Below are 14,995 nucleotides of genomic sequence, written 5' to 3' on the forward strand. Positions count from 1 at the left end.
TATCCTCAAGTCCATTCTATAGCAGGTCTGTGTCTTTATTCCCCTCTTACCCCTAGGTTCTTCATGACCTTTTTTTTTTTTTTTTAGATTCCATATATATGTGTTAGCATACAGTATTTGTTTTTCTCTCTCTGACTTACTTCACTCTGTATGACAGACTCTAAGTCCATCCACCTCACTACAGATAACTCAATTTCATTTCTTTCTATGGCTGAGAAATATTCCATTGTATATATGTGCCACATCTTTATCCATTCGTCTGTCGATGGACACTTAGGTTGCTTCCATGTCCTGGCTATTGTAAATAGAGCTGCAATGAACATTTTGATACATGACTCTTTTTGAATTATGGTTTACTCAGGGTATATGCCCAGTAGTGGGATTGCTGGGTCATATGGTAGTTCTATTTTTAGTTTTTTAAAGAACCTCCAAACTGTTCTCCATAGTGGCTGTATCAATTTACATTCCCACCAACAGTGCAAGAGGGTTCCCTTTTCTCCACACCTTCTCCAGCATTTATTGTTTCTAGATTTTTTAATGATGGCCATTCTGACCAGTGTGAGATGATATCTCATTGTAGTTTTGATTTGCATTTCTCTTATGATTAATGATGTTGAGCATTCTTTCATGTGTTTGTTGGCAATCTGTATATCTTCTTTGGAGAAATGTCGATTTAGGTCTTCTGCCTATTTTTGGATTGGGTTGTTTGTTTTTTTGATATGGAGCTGTATGAGCTTCTTGTAAATCTTGGAGGTTAATTCTTTTTCAGTTGCTTCATTTGTAAATATTTTCTCCCATTCTGAGTGTTACCTTTTGATCTTGTTTACTGTTTCCTTTGCTGTGTAAAACCTTTTAAGTTTCATTAGGTCTCATTTGTTTATCTTTATTTTTCCATTTCTCTAGGAAGTGGGTCCAAAAGAATCTTGCTGTGATTTATGTCAGAGTGTTCTGCCTTATGTTTTCCTCTCAGAGTTTGATAGTGTCTGGCTTTACATTTAGGTCTTTAATCCATTTTGAGCTTATTTTTGTGTATGGTGTTAGGGAGTCATCTAATCTCATACTTTTACATGTACCTGTCCAGTTTTCCCAGCACCACTTATTGAACAGGCTGTCTTTTCTCCATTGTATATCCTTGCCTCCTTTGTCAAAGATAAGTTGATGATATGTGTGTGGATTTATCTCGGGGCTTTCTATCCTGTTTTATTGATCTATATTTCTGTTTTTGTGCCATACTCTCTTGTTTACTGTAGCTTAGTATAGCCTGAAGTCTGGGAGCCTGATTCTTCCAGCTCCGTTTTTCTTTCTCAAGACTGCTTTGGCTATTTGTGGTCTTTTGTGTTTCCATACAAATTGTAAAATTTCTTGTTCTAGTTCTCCCAGAATCCTTTAATGAAGGTGAGGATAGATTCCCTTGAAGAAGAACCTCACTATCTGCCAAAAATTAGTATTTTTCATCTTTCTCCTAGCCTTCTCCAAAGGGACCTAGGGCTATGTACCAAGGTGACTGTACTGGGGAAAGGGAAATCATCACACTTTGCGGGGTATTACTGAACTCTGGCTCTAAACTGACATTAATTTCTGGACATTCCAAAAAGGTCACTCTGTTCTACCAGTCATAATAGAGATTAATGGAGATCAGATGTTCAATGGGATTGTAGCTCAAGTCCACCTCACAGTGGGCTCAGTGTGTGTCATTACCCATCTGTAATTATTTTTCTATTCCAGAATTAATAATCGGAATATTCATGTTTAGAAATTGGCAGACTCTTCATTGTTTCTCTGACCTCTGAGTAAGGGATATTAGGGAAGGAAAGACCAAGTGGAAGTCACTACAACTGTCTCTACCTAGGAAAATAGTAAGCCAAAGCAGTACCAGAATCCTAGAAGACATGAAATTTGTAAGCATGTTAACTTCCCACCACATCCCCATACAATTCAGCTATTTGGCCTGTGCACAAAACAGATGGATCTTGGAGAATGACAGTGGATTATTATAAATTTAATCAGATAAAAACTCCAATTGCAGCTGCGGTTCCAGATGCTGTTTCATTGCTTGAGTAAATTAACACACCACTGGTATTTCGTATGCAGCTATTCACCTAGAAAATCATTTTTTCACTATATATGCCAGTAAACATCAGTAATAGTAGTTTTCCTTCAGTTGGAAAGGTCAGCAATACACATCACTGCTTTACTTAGGAGTATATCAGTTCTCAACCCTGTATCATAATTTACTTCACAGGGATTTTAATCACTTTTTCTTTCCATAAAATATCACCTTGGTCTTTTATGTTAATGATATTATGCTGATTGGATCTAGTGAGCAGAAAGTAGCAACTACTCTAGATGTTTGTGTCTCAGAAGGTAGGAAATACATCCCACAAAAATTCAGAAGTCTTGCATCTCATCTGTTTCTAAGGATAAAATAATGAGAGGCAGGTCAAGACATCCCTTCTAAGATGAAGAATAAATAGTTCTGTCTGGCCCACCTATAACCAGAAAAGAGACATAATGCCTAGTGGACCTCTTTGGATTTGGGGAACAATACATTTCTCTTTCAGGTATGCTATTCTGCCCCATTAACCAAATCACCTGAAGAGCTGCTAATTTTGAGGAGGTCTAAAGAGAGGGCTCTGCAACAGGCCTAGACTGCTATGCAAGCTGCTTTGCCATTTGAACAATATGATCTGGCGTTTCTGATGATGCTTAAAATTGTCAGTGACAAATAGGGATGTGGTTTAGAGTCTTGGCAGGCTCCTATAAGTGAATCACAACACAGAGTGCTAAGATGTTGGAGTAAAGCTCTGTTCTCTTCTGCAGATAACTACTCTACTTTTGAGAAATAGCTTTTGGTTTGCTACTGGGCCTTAGAAAAGACTGAATATTTGACCACGGGGCACCAAGTTACCAGGCAGTTTGAGCTGCCCATCATGAGCTGGTTGTTATCTGACCTTCCAAGCCATAGAGTTGGGCATGCATAGTAGCGCTCCAGAACCAAATAGAAGTGGTATGTATAATTTTGGGCGGGAGCAGGTCCTGACGGCACAAGTAAGTTACATGAGGTGGTGACCCACTTGCCTATGGCCCTACTCCTATTACATTACCTTCTATCTCTCTGCATACACCTGCCACCTCATGAGGAGTTTCCTAATATCAACTGAATGAGGAAGAGAAAATTTGGATCTGGATTACAGGTGGTTCTGCACAATATGCAGACACCACTGGAAAATGTTTAGCTGCAGCACTGTAGTTCTTTTCTGGTACATTCCTGAAAGACACTGGTGAAGGGAAATCCTCCCAGTAAGCAGAACTTAGAGCAGTTCACCTAGGTGTTCAATTTCCTTGGAATGGGAAATGGTTAGATGTATGAGTCAATATAGTTTAATGGTCTGAGGCCAGTGAGACATGGAAGGAACATATTGGAAAAAGTGGTAACAAGGAGGATAGGAAAGAGGGATGTGGGTGGACTCCTATGAATGGGCAAAGTAGGTGAGGATACTTGTGTCCCATGTGAATCCTTACAAAAGGATGACCTTGTCAGAAGAAGATTTTAATAACCAGTTATATAGGATGAACTGTGTGGATATCAATTACCCGTTTCTCAAGCCAATCCTATCACTGCCAAGTGGCCTCATGAGCAAAGTAGCTATGGAGGCAGGAATGGAGATTATGCACAGGCTCATCAACATGTAATTCCACTCACCAGGGCCAGCCTGGCTACATCCATGGCTGAGTGCCCATCCTGCCAGCAGCAGAGACCAATATTGCCTCCCCAATATAGAATCATTCCCTGAGATGATCAATCAGCTATCTAATGAGAGGTTGATTACAATGGATGTTTCCATCAAGGAAGGTGCTTTGTTCTTAGTGGAATAGACACTTACTCTGGATATGGATTTGCCTTCTCTGCATGAAATACTTCTGCCAAAACTATTATCTGTGGACTTATAGGATATCTTATGCACTATATTGATGTTCAATGCAGCATTGCTTCTGGTGAAGAAATTTACAGATAAATGTGGCAATGAGCGCATGCTCATTGAATTCACTAGGCTTACCACATTCCCCATCATCTTGAAGCAGCTGGCTTGATAGAATGGTGGAACGGTCTTTTGAAGACTCAGTTACCGTGCCAGCTAGATTGCAATATCTTACAGAGGTGGAGCAAGGTTCTCCAGGAGGATGTATATGCCCTGAGTCAGTGCCCAATACATGGTGCTGTTTCTCCCATAACCAGAGTCATGGGTCCAGGAATTAAAGGATAGAAATGGGAGTAACTCCCCTTATTTTGTCACTAGTGATCCACTAGCAAAATTTTTGCTTCCTGTCTCCTCAAGTGTAGGCTCTCATGGTCTAGAGATCTTAGTTCCAAAGAGAGAAATATTTCAGTCAGGAGACACAATGTTGATGACGTTGTACTGAATGGTGAGACTGCTACCCCATCCACTTAGGACTCCTCATGATTCTCAATCATCAGGCAATAAAGAGAATATTCTACTGGCTGGGGTTATTGACCCTGATTATCAAGGAGAAATTGAGTTGCTACTACACAATGGAGGCAAGAAAGAGGATGTCTTGAATCCAGGAGATCCCTTAGGGTATCTCTTAGTACTCCCATAACCTGTGATTAAAATCAGTGAAAAACTACAATCTATTTCTTGCAGGACTACTTATGGTCCAACACTTTAGGCATGGCAATTTGGTTCACACCACAAGGCAAAGAACCATGACCAGCTGTGATGGTTGCTAAGGGCAAAGGGAATATGGAATGGGTAGTGGAAGAAAGTAGTTATAAATAATAGCTACAATCATTTGACCAGTTGCAGAAATAAGGACTGTAATAGTTCTAAGTATTTCTTCCTTGTTTTATTTTGAATAAGTTTGCACCTATATTAACAAAATATTTTTTTGTTCTCTTCTCTCCCTTATTCCCTATCATCCAACATAAGATGTATTAATGTATCAATTTCGTATCACAATAAGTTATCGCACATTGGAGAAGAGTGAACATCATCCAAGAACTTTGTACACTCTGGGGAAAAAAAGGAAAGTATCTTCATTTTTAAACAGAATAGTTATATCCTGTTAGGTAGAAATATGACTTTGTTACTGGATTTATTTGGATTTTAAGTATGGGTTAAGGAGATGTGTCTAGATGTCCAACTGTGGTGGTATTTTTGATGTGAAACTTGGCCAGGTTTCAGGCCCCAGTTATTGAAATACTAATCTAGGTGTTGCTGTGAAGGTATTTTGTAGAAGTGATTAAAGTCTGTAATCAATTGGGAGGAAGGTATCCTCGATAATCTGGCTGGACCTGATCCAATCAGGGCTGAGGGTTTCCTGAGAGAAGAAATTCCCCCTGTCTAACAATAGCTTCCACCTATGCCCAAGACTTCTAGCCTGCTCTCTTGATGGATTACCCAATGGATTTTGGAGTTGCTTAAACATCCCCCATAAGATAATTTATTGAATAAATTTCTCTGTATGTATCTCCTAACGGCCCTGCTTTTCTAATTGAACCTTACCTGATGTAGACAGGAAGCACCTGTTTGCTGTTATTACAATTTAGTAGACTACATACCAAAAGGCCAGAGAAAACTGTAGGATTAGACTGAATCTGAAATGTTGACAATAGAGAAAACTCAAAATTGAAAATATTTATTAACAATATATTCTTCAGTAAATTTGACAAAATATCTCTTTTAGTCTAAGAACAAGCCTCCGAAAACTTCAACTGTAGGAAATTAAGCAAATCCTTGCCAAAGATGTGGCATATTGATTGCCTTATAAATTTTCAAATACATCAATTATTGAATTTATTTTCTATGAAATCATTTTTGAGATAACTAAGTTGTCTAGCAAAAATCTGAGCTTAGATTCTTTTCCTAACTGGCAAATTTCAGAAAGCATTTTATCTGGTAAATGATGGAGAATAACCAAGGCCACTGCTTGGCTTCATCAGGATCTCATTAAATCCCTCTGTTGCTCTTGAGATTATTACATTTATAAATGAAATTTTTAGGTGTTTCTGGAATAGCTTCCATTATTTCTTGAGGTTTTTCAAAATGATTTTATGTTTAAATAAATGTGGTTTAGCTGTTGATCTTATTTATGATGACCATAATACAATTTTCTGTATTTCCTTTAAAATAATAATAATTATGCCAACATGTGTTGAGGGCTTACAATATGCAAGGCATTCTGCTAAACCTATTACAGTGATTATCACATTTAATCCTCACAATAGGCCTTAGAGGTAGGTACTGTCATTATTCCCAGTTTACAGATGAAAAAATGTGGGCACAGGGAAGGGAAATAACTGGCTATAGGTCACCAAGGTAATAGATTCAGCTCTGTAAAACTAGAACTCATACTCTTAACCACTGTGCATCACTGTGGTTAGTTTAAAAACAAAAGGAAATTGCCTTTATTTTATTTATAATAATGGCTACAGTTTTGTTTGCCCGGGTGAAACTCTGTAGCCTACTGCTTAGCTTGTTGGGAACCGAGGCAGGCCCCAGAGGCCCCAGAGGGTCAGATCCTGGATGGCTTGCCAAAATTTGTTACAGAATCCAGGTTCCACTACTTGCTGCCAACAGGCCAATAAGTTGAGTGACAAGGTGCTGAGGCAAGGAAAGCCACTGTATTCAAGAAAGCCAGCTAAATAAGAAGATGGTGGACTAGTTAAAACCATCTTAAAAACCATCTCCTTAAAAACCATCTTAACAACGGGGTGCAGCCAAAGGGCTTTTAAAGGGAGAGGCAGAACAAAGAAGCAAAACTGGGGCAAGTGGTGTTGGTGGTTAATCTTCGGCTCCAGATGTCTTGTGAAAATCTGGACACCACCTGTGTGACACCAGAGATGTAGTCAGCAACCTTGAGTTCTTGTATGCATCAGCGATTCTGGCACATTTTCTCCCCCCAAAATCTAAGATTAGGTGAGTTAATATCAAAGACAGCAGCTATAGGCTAAGATGAGGGAGGAGGAGCTTCCAGAATTTGGACAAGGAGCCTGCCCCTCCTGCCCATAGACTTTAGTTACAGGTTTTTATCTTTGTCCCTTAAAGGCTGAGCAGTTTGGGGCAGCTCCTGCAAAATTTATTAGCTTAAATCTGGTCATACTGACCCTACAAAGGCTCAAGCAGAAAAGAAAAGAAAGATATACAGAAATCTAGAAAGGCTTTTGTACCTGGGAGGGTCCCACAAGGTCCTGCTTGGTTTTGATACTACCATGGAGATAGGAGGGGTAGGGTGCCTTGTTACTGCTCACTGTGTGGCCTCCACTGATGTTGCGTCATGTGGCTTTGTTATCATTGGACATTGGTGAAAATCCTGACTAGTCACTAAGAATCCTCTGATACTCTCTCAACAGGGAGAGAGAGGGATGTCTCATTATTACCAAGTAGGGATGGAATTCCAGGCTCCCCATGTCTTCTCCACTGAAACAGGGATGGGAGAGCTCACTACTGCATGGTGGGGATGAATGTACAGCTCCCCATTTGGTCTTTTCTGGCACCAACCTGGCAAGAAGAGTGCCTTGTTACACAGGGCAAGCCAGTCAGCCTTTGCTTGTGTGTGTTGGGTGTGAGATCGTAAATTTTTCCATGGTGTTTGGCTGGAATAATGCAGTTATGTTCTAAAATTTTCTTGTCTTTCCCCTTGCCTGGTCCTTTGGCCAGAGAGAGAAAGTTTTTATTCTTGCTGTTTTTTTGCTTCTTTGTTTGTTTTTTTGTTTGTTTTGTTTTTTTCTGTTTGTTCCTGTTAGTATTTATGGGTTGCTAGCTTTTCTATCACCCAGTCCAGGATATATGTGGAAAAAAGAAAATCCAGGAAACTCACCACCATGCTGTTCCCCAGGTACTGTGCTTTCTAGTTGGCCTTTCTCTCCCCATCTTTAATAATTTTTTGTTTGTTTTACATATATCTTCCAGGACTTGTAGCTGAACTTAGTGGGAGGTATAGGGGGAAATGTGTCTATTACATGCTTCTGCCATTGTAGTTCATATCATTATTATTTAAAGTCCTTTTTACCATCTGTCCCTATGGAAAGAAAGAAAAGTAGAGTTTAGAAAAGGAAGATGCAGAGAAAAATGAAAAACTCTGGCCTTGACAGCCCACAACAACACAGATGGACCAGCTTGGATCTCTCATTTCAAAGCCTCCTGTAAGGCCTGGAAATTTTCTTCTTATTCAGTATCACAAACTTCCTCAGCTGTCCAAGGACTAAACACAGGATGGATGGGGTATGGAGAAGAAGAGAGAAAGGATATAGATTGGGATGACTCACCATTGAGAAGGAAAGTGAATCCCACTATGTCACTTAGTATGGGTAAAATAATTTTATTGGAAAAACTTATAAGTCTAGGGTCTGTATATGAAGGCCCCAGCCTCCTGTTTCTTCCATCAACCCACAGAGAGGGAATTTGTACCCAGGCACTGAGGGACACATGGTGTGTTTTTGAGTAGAAAAATCTCATCCACTTTGTTATTTTTCCTTCTTACGTGGTAAATGGTGGATAAACAGAAAATTGACCTCCAGTCAGTCTGAGATTCAAGCCAACTTGGCATCCATGGAAAGTAGAGCCTTTTCTCCAATCCTTTGGGAAATTCAGCCTCTCCAGCCAAGAGCATGAAGGACCTTCCCTGACCCCCACCTGCCTGTAGGTAGCATATTGTTCAGGCAAATCAGAGCGAGATATATAGGTGGCTTCCAGATTTGTCTACTCATTGTATCACATTCACTCCAATATATATTTCAAAACTAGTTCTTGGGCTTCCCTGGTGGTGCAGTGGTTGAGAGTCCGCCTGCCGATGAAGGGGACGCGGGTTCGTGCCCCGGTCCGGGAAGATCCCACATGACGCGGAGTGGCTAGGCCCGTGAGCCATGGCCACTAAGGCTGCATGTCCGGAGCCTGTGCTCCGCAACGGGAGAGGCCACAACAGTGAGAGGCCCACGTAAAAAAAAAAAAAAAACTAGTTCTTTTTCTTCTTAGACACAAAATCCTTTTAATTTTAAAGTGTTAGTAATAAGAGACAGACTCAGATTAATATGTATAAAAGGAACCTGATAAAATGTATTTTCTTTTCTTTAAAAAATAATTTCTTATATTTATTTTCAAACAATTCATAATAGTTATTTCAGTCAAATAGACGTCATGGTATTAATATAATTTTTTTAACATCTTTATTGGAGTATAATTGCTTTACAATGGTGTGTTAGTTTCTGCTTTATAACAAAGTGAATCAGCTATACATATACATCTATCCCGATATTTCTTCCCTCTTGCATCTCCCTCTCTCCCACCCTCCCTATCCCACCCCTCTAGGTGGTCACAGTGAACCAAGCTGATCTCCCTGTGCTATGCGGCTGCTTCCCACTAGATATCTATTTTACATTTGGTAGTGTATACATGTCCATGCCACTCTCTCACTTTTTCCCAGCTTACCCTTCCCCTCCCCGTGTCCTCAAGTCCATTCTCTAGTAGATCAGCTTCTTATTCCCATCCTGCCCCTAGGTTCTTCATGACCATTTTTTTTTTTAGATTCCATATATACATATATATATGTGTGTGTTACCATATGGTATTTGTTTTTCTCTTTCTAATTTATTTCACTCTGTATGACAGACTCTAGGTCCATCCACCTCACTACAAATAACTCAATTTCATTTCTTTTTATGGCTGAGTAATATTCCACTGTATATATGTGCCACATCTTCTTTATCCATTCATCTGTTGATGGACACTTAGGTTGCTTCTATGTCCTGGCTATTGTAAATAGAGTTGCAATGAACATTTTGGTACATGATTCTTTTTGAATTATGGTTTACTCAGGGTATATGCCCAGTAGTGGGATTGCTGGGTCATATGGTAGTTTTATTTTTAGTTTTTTAAGGAACCTCCTAACTGTTCCCCATAGTGGCTGTATCAATTTACAGTCCCACCAACAGTGCAAGAGGATTCCCTTTTCTCCACACCCTCTCCAGCATTTATTGTTTGTAGATTTTTTGATGATGGCCATTCTGACTGGTGTGAGATTATATCTCACTGTAGTTTTGATTTCCATTTCTCTAATAATTAATGATGCTGGGCCTTCTTTCATGTGTTTGTTGTCAATCTGTATATCTTCTTTGAAGAAATGTCTATTTAGGTCTTCTGCCCATTTTTGGAATGGGTTGTTTGCTGTTTTGATATTGAGCTGCATGAGCTGCTTGTAAATTTTGGAGATTAATCCTTTGTCAGTTGCTTCATTTGCAACTATTTTCTACCCTTCTGAGGGTTGTCTTTTGGTCTTGTTTATGGTTTCCTTGGCTGTGCAAAAGCTTTTACATTTCATTAAGTCCCATTTGTTTATTTTTGTTTTTATTTCCATTTCTCTAGGAGGTGGGTCCAAAAGGATCTTGCTGTGATTTATGTCATAGAGTGTTCTTCCTATGTTTTCTTCTAACAGTTTTATAGTGTCTGGCCTTACATTTGGTCTTTAATCCATTTTGAGTTTATTTTTGTGTATGGTGTTAAGCAGTGTTCTAATTTCATCCTTTTACAGAAGTGAAAAATAATACAGCCTATTTGAAAATCAGCAAAGTCACACAACCTCATGACAGAACAGGGAGTGAATTACAGGTTTGAGCTGCAATGTCAGGCCTTCCACTGCAATGCCAGACATCCTAAGCTGACTCTACTGAAAGAAACACGATACATTTTTTGTGAGTTTCAAGAAATTGCCATCTTTTTTCCTTTCAGTCATTATAGCAAAACAGATCTATATATTTATTTTTTAAATGTTTATTTTTAACCATAATACTTAACTTCATTGTTCACTGCTACTGCCCCCACATTAAATTCTTGCTAAAATTTACATCACTTAACTGTGACAAAACAGTTAAACTAGTATTTTAGTCCTATGTAAACAAAGTAATTAACAGACAAAAAGAACTTTCACTTTTCAACTGATTGACATAAGGCTGTGCTGACAGTCAAAGGAAGAGATAAATGAAATTATAAACCATGAGGCTGTCAGCACTGATTTCAATATAAATCAGGACTGATTAGAATCAAAATACAACACTCATTTACTAAGAAATATTTATCATGTGTCACATTTTATTAGAAGGGCTTAAGAAGGCTCTTTACACATGATCGTTGATCAACTGGTAGTGTATATGGGCTGAACTAAATCCCAAGGTAAAGGAGTTAGAGATATAGTCACATAAAAGAAAATAACAGAGGAATATTCTATTAAACACCAAATCTCTCTTTGTTTCCAGCATAGCTGAGCAGGCAACCTATGGAAAAATTGGCAGTGAACACGCTATATTTAGAAACATAAATGAAGCCCTGCTGAGAAATATCTTGATCCAATTACTTGGGCTTCTTTCAGAATAAAGTTGTCAGGCAACAGATAAAGATCTAATTTCTCAGGAATAAGAGTGTATGTGTGGTGATGTGTGTGAGTGATGGTAGACAGAATACCCAAAGCACCTTGATTCTAAATGGTTGGTTGCAATAGGTTGGCTCGTGCCGGTGAATATAATAATGGGAAGGCGCTAATGGCAATAATTTTTTAAAAATCTTGATTCTCACAAAGCAAACAGTTTTTTTTTCTTTTTTTCAAAAGACAGCAATGCAATGCAGAGATGAGAAACTAACCTGCAGATGTCAGAGGCCAGATATGTGTGTGCCACAGCATACCATTAGAAGGACCAAGCCGAGAAAGGCATATTTCTTGACGGTATTGCTGAGCAGAAAATATATAACGTGGCTTGAACTACAAACAGTTGCAGGCTTTACAGCCTTTACCCACAGAATAGAAAAGCCAAGGGCCAGCAAATGAAGGTCTCAGACCCCCAGTGGAAAGGCAGCAAAGCAGAGATGAGCAAAGAGCAATGTATCGTTTTCATTTTTTGTGTATGAAAAATCAAAATATTTGCTTGTAATGGTCAGTAATGGCTAAAGTATACTGTTTTCTAAATCTCTAGCAAAATGCTCAGCAAGGGTCCAATCTTTGTATCTCACTCATTCCTAAACACACACATACCCCTCCCCTTTAGGTGCATGGCTGTCACCCGCTGTAATCTCTGTCAATATCTTTGCCAGACTGAGGTGTTCTAATTGGATACAAAAGCAATCAATGTAATGGGACATAGTTAACCTCCCAGAAGCGTCTTAGTCTACTCAGCTGTGACAGCTTGTAGGAAATTTAAGTAGCTCCAATAAATCACTCAAAGGTAGGTAGTAACTGCTAATAGAGAATTTCAGGAAAAAAATATCGGGTAGGAAACATTCTAGCATTATATGCATCAATCTATGATTCTTTAAGCTTTGCCCTAATTTCTGTCCCTCTTTAGTATTCTCTGTACAGTAGTGTTTTTCTAAAGGACGAAGCTTGAATTGGATTTTCCTAAATTTGAGTTTTTATCCTGAAGTGTTTTCATAATGTTTTCTTGGCTCAATATTGACCTTCTGGTAATTTTTATTAATAAGGTCCAATGCTTAGCATCACATTCTCACATGGCCCATATTATGCATGTTTCTGCACACACATGTCACACACATGTTGACAATTCAAAATGAGACCAGCATTACGGCATGGGCGCATGGTATTCACAGATTTAGCATCCCAGGTTTTCGCTATTCACAAAACAAAACTTCAAAGGACCATGAGATCTTGTGATTTTTAATTTAGCCGAGGCAAAAAAAAAATCTCTGAGGCTGTTTTGCAAGAGTATGTTATGTAGGTCATGGGTCAGCTCAGCTAATCCTTGAAATTCTGCTCATATTTTGTATATTTTAGATGAGAAATGCTAAGTTATGTTGAGGTTAAATGACTTATTCAGGGTCAACAAATGGTGAATAGATGTACTGCATCCAATCTAGATCTCCTGAACTGTGCCTAGCAAATCATTAAAATTATAAATTTCCTACATAATCACTTCAAGATCAATTCCTAATCCTTCTTTTTAAGCATTTTCCAGACTTATTCTGCACATCAGGAAACAGATATTTTTACAAGTTGAGGGTTAAATTGTTTAAAGCATAGTAAATTGATACTTTTATGTGTTCATAAATTTTGAAACCTATATAACTTGGAGCTATAGACAACTTTCATAGTTAACTATTTTTACTGAATTGCAAGTTATCTGTTTTCCAGACAGAATCCACATCTCAAAACATTTCTTTAACTGGCTTCTTTTTCTCTCTCCGTTTTCTCTCTAGAATTCTACAGTGACATCCTGACAGAATTCTACAGGACCTCAGGCACATTTCCAACCCATTGCTGCCTGTGTGTCTTTGAGTACTGCCAACCCTTAGAAAGCAGTGAACTGGTGGAACTACACGCTAGTGGGTGGAAGAGCCCCAGTCTGGCAATCGGGAAACAAATGACTGTAGCAAGCCCACCCTAAGAGGCTCACGCAGATGCCTTCTAGCTGTCAGCAGAGGGGTACCATTTATACCCCTTGCAGTCAGTCACAAGAAAAGAAGCAGCCCCATTTTCCCAACCTATATAAAAGCAACAGCCTGATTCACGATACAAAGGGGAAAGACATCTATGGATAAACAACAACAATAAGAAATAGAAATTATTTAAGGCAGAACAACAGAATGTTTACTTAAGAAGAAAAATCAATTTGGAAAAACAAAAACTGGTAGCTTCCACTGAAATAGAACCAATAGAAAAGATGAACAAAATCTTTGGGCCAAAAGTAATAAGGGACCTCAAGGAGATAAAATTAGAGCCCCCAAAATACTTTTTAGAATAAATGAATATGGTTTCTGCTTTTTAAAAAAGTTGAATTTAAAAAATGAAAAATAAGAGAATGATAAATGCCAGTTGGCTATTTAGGGTTCTCAAGGATTAAGAGAAAGTGATATGCCATAACAAAAACTTAACGCCCACAGAGCTGGAATTTATGAATGAGAGAACATGAGACATGCAGAACAGATTCAGGAGATCTAATGAGAGTGTTATGAGAGTGCCCAGAAAGGAAGTGGAGGACAGATAGAAAATGGATCATTAGACAAAAAATTTTTTTTAAAGGAAGCTACCAAAAAAGAAGAAGGAAGCTACCCTGAATTGTACAGTATTCAGATCAAAAGAATTCACCATGCCATAGGCAGTACTGATGAATACACACACACACACACACACACACACACACACACACACACACACACACACACACATCTAGACATATCATAGCAACATTTCTGAAATGCAAGGAGAAAAAGAAAATTTTACAGCTCTCAGAGAGAAAGTTACAAAAGAAAGAGAGAAGACACACTTTCCAAATCATCGTTCACTAGAGTTAAGTCTATGTTGACGGTGGCAGAATGATTGGAATTTTGTAAAACGTATTTTAAAAGAATTGTTGAAATAAAAAGACATAATTTAAGAGACAGCCTCATAATAGCATGATACTAAAAATTCTAAATTGTTTTAACTAAGGATTTGGAGCAAGGGTGGAAGGAAGTGGGAAACTAAATATTTTCTAACGGTTTAATTTCTACATGAAGTGTGAAGACACAGCAAGTGAAACATCTTGGGAAGAGAATATTCAACACTTCTAAAATATTCTAAAACACTAATTTTGATTGGTAAAGACTGGAAGGGAATCAAATCAGAAGCTAATTCTAAATTAATAAGGGTAAAGGGGAACAGAGAAACTTCCTCAAGACAACAAAAGTGAAGTAAGATAAAGAGAAGAAAAAAGTAATGGAAAAGAAGATAAAGTAAAATTTAAGGAATAAAACCACTGTTATGTTACCAGAATAAATGTGCAGAAACACTGAAAATAAATGAACCGTTTAACTTAAGAAAATAAAAGGAAAAAATAAATCAAAATGGAATTAATCATAATAAATAGTATATGTAGTGAAAATAATTAAAATAGAATAGAAGGGAAATATTGAAAGAATAATAAAAGCAAAATCTAGGTTTTTTTATGACTACTTAAATAGATAAGCAAACTGAATAAGGAAATAAGAAATCTTAGGAG

At 38.1% G+C, this 14,995-nt stretch overlaps 1 long non-coding RNA gene across 1 annotated transcript in view; it reads right to left on the reverse strand.

Annotated features, from left to right (window-relative positions):
* Positions 1–5,642: 5,642 nt before the first annotated feature.
* The window catches only part of LOC113611184 (uncharacterized), a 103,681-nt gene continuing 94,328 nt past the window's right edge, over positions 5,643–14,995 (reverse strand). Inside the window, exons 4-5 of the long non-coding RNA XR_003429376.1 lie at positions 7,840–8,040; positions 5,643–6,846 (exon numbers count right to left, since the gene is read on the reverse strand). This is a non-coding gene — a long non-coding RNA (uncharacterized LOC113611184). The remainder of the gene's footprint in view (positions 6,847–7,839; positions 8,041–14,995) is intronic.

Source organism: Aethalodelphis obliquidens, unplaced genomic scaffold (genome assembly GCF_003676395.1).
Source record: "Aethalodelphis obliquidens isolate GAN/ISIS:26980383/991018 unplaced genomic scaffold, ASM367639v1 scaffold68, whole genome shotgun sequence".
In the NCBI taxonomy this organism is placed as follows: Eukaryota; Metazoa; Chordata; class Mammalia; order Artiodactyla; family Delphinidae; genus Aethalodelphis; species Aethalodelphis obliquidens.